The following is an 8,679-nucleotide window of genomic DNA, read 5'->3' on the forward strand; positions in this document are numbered from 1 at the left end:
CTCTTTCTATGTGCTTCACTAACACTTTATTTGTTTACACATTAGGAAGAGAACTGTATGCTTTCTACATTAAATAGGATTTTAAAATGCAGTGAAGTGTATTCATTTCTCCCTTCCATTTGTGCCTCAAATATTGAACTCCATTGCTCATCTCTAATGAGCTTATTTAAGGATTTTGGGTTCAGGCTATATTGGATAGTGTCATTAATTTGAAAGAGATGTAAAAAAACACCATTGTAACTTTTAATTCCATACTATATTATATTTGTGGTTAATTTTGACTCCTAAAAAACAGTTTTTTCACAAGTAATGCTGCCAGTTATATAAACTGTTAACTAGGTGTCAAAGGAGCTGTGTATCCAACAATAGCACCTTTGTGGACTAGAAAGTGAAATTCCATCTCTTGTTGTACCAACACTAGTGCAGTAACTATACTAATATTGGCTGATGTAGGTCTCCATTTCAAATAACATTTGTAATGCAAAAATGATTAGGTAGACATTGTAAATAACAATTATCTCTTTCTGATTCTCTCTTATAATATGCAATCAAATATTATTATTACATGTTAATATGGTACGGTGATCCCCTGATAGCAGCATCAAAGTTTTTTAAAATCCTCATATTTAAAATATTAATGGAAACTCCAATATCCTTATTGGAATAATAACTCATAAATATAAATTTTATTCAGTGAGGAAGACCTTTCAATGGGCATGCAGCTCTTAACTTTAAACGGAATGTAATATTTAATGAATGAGTATATATCTACCTTGGCAACATTGGAATAGATTAAAACATTCACAGGAGAATCTTAATAATGGAAAATAACGTCTTAGGATCTTACATTTCTGAAATCAGCCCCTTCTTGCCTATATCAAAAATATCCTGCATGCTTTTGGCTCACCATTTTGAGACAACTATAGAGAGTTCAGCATTGTTCAGAATTTATCAAGAGTCATGAATTGATTTTGTCTTCACTTCTATCTTACCAACTATGTAAAATAACTTTCTTCATCATATTTTAAGAAACTTATGGTTTACTTGATGATAATTCAATAGTATTCTTATGGTTAAAATACTTTAATTTTATTATGTTATATAAAAGCTTAAGATTTTATCATTTATGAAAATTTTATTGTCTATACATTACCATTAGGTCTTAAAAATGGTGATCATTAGATACTATAGGAATAAAACTTTTCAATAATAATAATAAAACTTAAATAAGATATATATATATACATATACACATATATACATATACACATATATACATATACATATACATATATATATATATATATATATACACATATACACATATATACAAATACATAAACAAAATAAAATTAAAATCCCCCACATCCTAAATTACCACCAACTTTTATGGAAGTTAGTTACTCAACAAATATGAGTATATTTAGGTTTATGTCATATACTATAGATGTTAGATTTCCAGGGATCCTAAAAGGATGATGCATCATTTAGGCAAGAGACAGATATCGAAATGGATAAATTACTTGTCTGTAACAGGCTATAAAAGAAGAGTAAACATTTTTATGACAACAAATAACTAGCATCTAATTACCTGGGGAATTAAGGAGATGTTTGTGGAAGAAGATGTTAATATGGGGGATGGGGAGGAATGCCAAAAAATATATACATATGATTTGTATCCATCTTTTGTTATCGGTATATATTGAGTACTACAATTTTAATAGTTATTTCCTTTCTTAAAATGTGTGTACACTTTTTTGGCACCCTCTGTATAAAATTGAGGCTGAGTCTCAGGTATGAGTAAATGTTTGTCAAACAATTAAGATGGAACCCAACTGATACAAGACATTTTGGTTTTACCTGCTATAATATATGGTGGAATCTGGCATTTCACATAGAAGAGATAGATCGAGATCTTAGAGTAAAAAAATTTTTAGAAATAGAATGGAGGATGAATTTAAGGGACATGAGGTTGAAAGGCCAATAATTAGATGGCTTCTGTAAAAGAAGTTAGAATGAAGTTTATTGAAAAATTATATGACCTAAATTAAGGCAAGTCTGGTTAGGATGTAGAGAAGCAGACATATATACAGTAGACACTTGGAAATACATTTTGACAGCATGTGATACACGAGAAATTCACATAATCCAATGCTGGAGATCATCCTGATTTATGGTATGTACAAAAGGAAACACAGAGAAGACTTAAGAGTAATGTCCAGATTACATGAATAGGAGAGAGTAATATTATACACGCTGAAAAAGAAGAACATCTAAAGAAGCTCTACATGGTCTATTGAGTGTCAAATACCATAGATGAATTATATGGATGATGCCTGAAAATGTGCCATGAGGTCCAACAATAGGGAGGTTAGGGTCGACCAGAGTGAAAGCAGTTTTAGTAGAGCCGTGGGAATAGAGACCAGATTATATTAGATTGAAAAATATAGAAGAGTTGCAAAAGTCGAATCAGGGAGTGGAATGAGACTACAGTTCATAAAGTTAAGCAATGAAAGAAAAGATGGTAAAAGTGTAACAGGGCAGGTTGAAGGACCGTTTTCAAAGGGTTGTGAATGCTTACGCAAAAGTAGGATAGAAAGATGGAGCCAGTGGAAAAGCGACAAAAGACCAGGACAGAGGAAAGAATTTGTGAACTGAGACCTCGAGGCAGGAAGTGATAATAATTCATAGTAATAGTAATGGCTCACAGAAGTTCATGAACCAGAGAGCGTCCTTCATGTTTTTCATGTTCTACTTAGTATAATCTGCTTCAGAACCTTATAAAGTACATGTCTTCATTGCATCCATTGTAGAGATGGAGAAACTGAAGGACAGCACAGAGGTTAAACAACTGGCCCAAGTTGTAGAGGGAAAATTAGAATGCAGGCAGCTGGGAATCAAAAACTGCTCTCCTGACCACTGTGCTCCACTGCCTCTGTGGTCTCTGGAAAGAACACAAAATACAGGTTCTTCTAAAATAGGAGAGAAGGAGCTTATGGGTAACATCATAGATATGTACATGTATAGTTGTGGAGGAGAGACAAGTACTTACTTGATAACTAGTGTTTTCTCTATAAAGCAGAAAGTAATAACACCTGTTGATGATTAGGTGTTCGGCCAGGATAGAAAGTTTAAGGACCATAGTAAATTCTTAGAGACACCAGACCAGGCAGCTTAAAAACAATTCTGACCATTAATTATCAACCTATTCACCAAATCACCTTCCCCACATTATCTTAGATCCTTATAGAAAACTCTGCAAGATAAGATTATTCCCATTTTGCGTAGATGGATAATGATGATCGAAGAAGTTAATAATTTGCTCAAGATCACCCAGGTAGTAAGTGCTGAGGACGGGATATGAATGGAGGTCTATCACCAAGGCCCAGCTCTTGCACTGCATTGCACTGCCTTGGAAAACAAAGGAAAACGGGACCACAAAGGGCAAGTAGAAGTAACACTGAGAAGTGTTGAGGTTATAACTTAGAATGAAAATCAAAATCGTATAGCACCAACCTGCATAGGTAAGTAATGTTCCACACAAACACATGTCAACTTTTGAACCTGAATTAGAATCAGAGACTGACTGCTATGAACTGTGGTAGGGAACTAACTGGTTAGGTGAGAATGGTGGAAGCACAAGATACGGAGGAAAAAGGCAGAGCAAGTAAGAAACTCTCAAACGAAGAGAGAGGGGATAGGTTGTGGTCATGAGGACACATGTCAGGTTAACAAGAAGAAACAACATGAGGAAAATGGGAGGATTGCAGGCATTAAAGAGAGAGTCCGATTTCTGACTTGAAGAGTTTTGCAGATAGAGGAATTCAATAAGGTTTCACTGGAAAGCAGAGTTTCTTAAACTATTAAGCAACTGTTGAATCGTTTTCAGGCTTTTGCAAATATCTAGAAACAGGCTTATTTGCTTACCTTAACTAATTCTAGTGTCACCCTTAGGACTTCATAAAAGATCATTTCAGTTTTCATAAGCTAAAAGATTTATTAGAATGAACGTTTGTTACCTTGAGTATTCAAACTATGAATTTTTTCTGATTTTTTGTTATTTCAGAAGTTTATTAAAGGTGGATAGTTCTTCACCAGCTTTTGAAATTCTGTAAAATATACTGACTTTTATGCCAGTATTTTACATCCCATTCTGTGGCTACAAATTCCAAAGTGAAATACAATCATTCTGTTTGGCTGGATCAATTATCATTGCAGAACTTGGACAGTCTGGACCACAAACAATGATTTTTATTGCTAGACTTGGCTGATGGAGTTTGTATCTTCTGGTAAAAACTAGTAATTTAAGATTACAAGTATCACATTACAAATAATCATTTTTAACCCCACATCCCAAGATGTTGCATCCAAACAAGCTCTTTGAGATAGTTCATCATTCTAATATCAACTTCACTTTACCAAGAAATTAATGCACAAAATGTGTTCTAGTTAGCTGCAACTGCCAAGACCAGAGCAGCTGCTCAGCTAAATATTCTGTCCTGATCACTAAAGTCTCTGAAGCAATAGATTTGACATTACTGCTTGATTGACCTCCTAATCAGTTTAATCTAACTTAATTTGACTCAAAAAACCGTTAAGTATTGTGGCATAGCAGATCATCGTGGGTTTAACGAGAACAGATCGCTAGGAAGATTTGCCATGCAATAGATATTTTTAAATGATAGTCTAAAATGGTGTATCTATTCCAGCAAATGTTGTGTTGTATAAACATATGCCATTAATGATTATCAGAAACACACTCCCATACAATGAGAAATAAGTTCTATATATGCTCTAGGTCCACTGTAAGAAGCAAACTCACATAATAAAAAATATTTTGAGACATAGCTCTTCCTCATCTTCTTTCCTACAAGCATAATAAGCAGTAAAACTTGGTGAAGGCTGAAATAGGTATCTTGGGTTTTACGTTCCATATCCCTGAGGTTACCTGATTATCTTCTAACACTAGTTTTATAATGTTCTGCCTCAGTTGGTTTTTAAATATTACAAAGAAATATGTTTCTACTATACTTCTTGAAAGATTCATTCTCCTCCAATCTTCAATGCCAAGTACAATCCTTAAAACACCTGTGTAAATTCTTTCTCACAGTGAAAGTTTTATTTGTTGAATTTTTTTCTATTATGCTATAATAAACTTTATATCGTGAAATAAAAATGCATACCCTCCACAACAGGATAGCTACCTAAACTGATATTTTACATACATGAGTAATGAGATGACTTTAGCTATTCAAAAAGGAATAATAACTCATTACCATACCCAGTAGAAATCATTTCCTCCCTAAAGATACAAAAGATGAAGCAAAAGTGTCTTCAAAATTAAATCAGAGGTTTAAAAAAATGGCAACTTGTTTTGGGGTTGTATGACATGGAGGGAAATTTAAATTACTTGGAAATATTTTTTTAAAAGAACAGATTCTCAAGAATTTTATATGCTATCATATTTTTATATTTCCTTTGTTTTTATTTTTCATTCATTTTCTGTAATTTGGCACTAGCCTCAATGAACATATTTCTTCTGTGATCTAGAATTGACTTAGCATTTTATACAAATGCAAATTTTGAGTTTGATATATTTTACACTGGGACAAAATCCAGAAATACAGACCGGGGGGTGTGGGGGTGTGTATATGTGTGTGTGTACTTCTTTTTATCTAAAATTTAGGAAAATTATAGTTGTTATCTTTCCAACGCAGGGTGCTTATAATAAATTTGATAAGGTATAATATCTTTTAAATTGATCACACCACAATACTGCCTTTATGCTTTATATAAGGTAAATGGAACTACATTTTCTGTGAAACTATTTTGACAATATTAACTGTTAGGAAAATACAGAGGGAGAATTTTTTTTTTTTTCACTAAAGCCCTTTATTTGCTATGAAACTTGCTATGCTATAACTTGACAAAGCAGGGTATGGGGGGAAAGGAAGATTTTTCAAATGGAATTTGGGCCCTGAGATCAAAGTGGAAAAAATCAGAAGGAGGAGGTACAACAGAAGCTGCTATAAGTAAGAGTGAAACATACCATTGATAATTCATTCAACAGGAATATGTTTTTCACTCACATCAAAGTACAAATGGGTTTTGCCAGCCAGCCTTCCCTGCTAATTTGGGATCTGGTTCTCCTTTCGTTGCTGACATCTTTCAGAGATTCTTCATCAGTATCTTCTACATCCGGCCAGTAAATGAACAATGACCAAAAGTGAAGAGTATGACACAGGATGCTTTATGACTAGGCTTAGTATTTCTCTCTCTTCCACATTCACTTGGCTAGAACCAAGCAGATGACCTGACCGAACTCTAAGGAGAATCAAAAAATCTTGATTCAGTATGCCCATGAAGAGGAAATGGGGTTGGTAAGTGTTAGGCTTTGAACTGTGTCCCACTGATCCCCCCAAGAGGATATGTTAGTTTCCTAATACCCAGTACCTTAGAATATGACCTTATTTGGAGATAAGTTCTTTACAGAAGTAATCATATGCAAGTGAGGTTATAAGCGTGGACTATAATTCAGCCTGACTGGTGTCCTTATAGAAAGGGCAAAATTTGAATGCAGAGATACACACAGACACAGGAGAACATTACATGAAGAGACACAAGAAGAAGACAGTCACCTACCAGCCATGAAACACCTGAGGCAACCAGAAGCTAGGAGAGGTCGGGAACAGATCCTTCCCTAGCACCTTCAGAAGGAGCATGACCCTGCTGACACTTACATGTCAGGTTTCCTGCCTCCAGAATGATGAGAAAATAAATCTCCATTGTTGTAGTGGCACTTAGTTATAGCAGCTTTCCATCTCCAATAAATAGAGGCTATGGTATTCAGAAAAAAACCTTTCCTAATAAAACAACCAACTAATAATTCTGGGTAAAATATTTGCGTCCTCCTTAAAAGCATCAAAGAACTGACAAGGTAAGGAAATACTAGGCCAAAGGCCAAAGTATAATGGAAGTCATGAAGCCATGAAACCAGGGCAAGAGAACTACTCTTGCTTTGAGGATATTTGAGATCTAAATAAACTTCTAAATAAGCTTATGCATAAATTTTTGACAGGTCTTCTGGGTGAGGAAACAGAAGACAGTGCCTTAAACCTACTCAAGAGGTTGGAGAGTCTAATACAGTGCTATCTAAATTAAACATAATACAACTCACATATATACTTTTTTTTTCTTTTATTAAATTTATTGAGGTGACAATTGTTAGTAAAATTACATAGATTTCAGGTGTACAATTCTGTATTACATCATCTATAAATCCCATTGTGTGTTCATCACCCAGAGTCAGTTCTCCTTCCATCACCAACATATATACTTTTAAATGTTCTAATAGTCACATTGTCAAAAGCAAAATAGTGGTGAAAATAATTTTAAAAATATATTTATGTAACCCAAATTTAAAAAAAAATATCTTAATGTGCAATAAACAAAATTTATTAATAAGATACATTATCCTTTTTTTTTTGTACTAAGAAATCAAGATCTAGTTTGTATTTTATACTGACAGCATCCATCAAGTATGACCAGACACATTTGAGGTTCTCAACAGCCACATGTAGCATATAAATCTAGTATTTGACAGCAAGAGTATAAATATTCCGATTAAAAGGCATAAATAATCATACTGGATTAAAAAAAAAAAAGACCTAACTACACACACTATTCATAACAAATAAACTTCAAATAAATAGACTCAGATAGATTAAAGGATTGGACTTCCACTTATACCAAATGGAATAACATTCACCAAAATGGATAAAATTTATGAAAGAATCATTATCAAGACATTGGACTCAAACAGTGAAGGTAGCGATTCCTGAGACACAGTAAACACATGAAGTGCACCTTCTGAAAACCCAGCTAACTGTCCAAAGAAATTTCCCTCTATGGTACATGAAAATGATCCACTTCAATTTCAGCAAGTTCTCTAAGTTGAGGAGATGGAACTGAGAATTGAGGGAAGCTTAGGCAACTAGAATGCACAGGGGGGATGTTCAGGAGAGTAGAGCTGTGCTGAGGAAGAATTCGAGAGTCCTATAAAGGCTACCTAGAGAAAAACTAAGTACTGACCAGCAAATACATTCTAAGAAACTACCTGAAGCAAAGAAAGAACCATTAGAAAGTTCACCTATGAAGCAAGGACTTCTGTTTTGAGGGAGGTTTTTGATTGCTGATTCAATTTCATTAGTAGTTATCAGTCTGTTCAAATTTTCTTCCTGATTCAGTCTTGAAAGATTGTATGTTTCTAGGAATTTACCCATTTCTTCCAGGTGTCCCATTTGTTGGCACATAATTATGCCTAGTATTATAATCCTTTGTATTTCTGTGTTATTAGTTGTCACTTCTCCTCTTTCACTTCTTATCTTATTTATTTGGGCACTTTTTCTTTTTTCTTGATGAATCTGGCTAAAGGTTTATCAATTTTGTTTATCTTTTCAAAGAACCAGCTCTTGGTTTCATTGATATTTCCAATTATTCTATAGTCTCTATTTTATTTATTTCCACTCTGATCTTTATTATTTCCTTCCTTCTATTCAATTTTGGCATTGTTTGTTTTTATTTTTTCAGTTCCTTTATGTGTAAAGTTAGAGTGTTTATTTGATATTTTTCTTGTTTCTTAAGGAAGACCTGCAGTGATATGAATCTCCCTCTTAGAAC

This window comes from Rhinolophus sinicus, linkage group LG05 (genome assembly GCF_036562045.2).
Source record: "Rhinolophus sinicus isolate RSC01 linkage group LG05, ASM3656204v1, whole genome shotgun sequence".
Classification (NCBI taxonomy): Eukaryota; Metazoa; Chordata; class Mammalia; order Chiroptera; family Rhinolophidae; genus Rhinolophus; species Rhinolophus sinicus.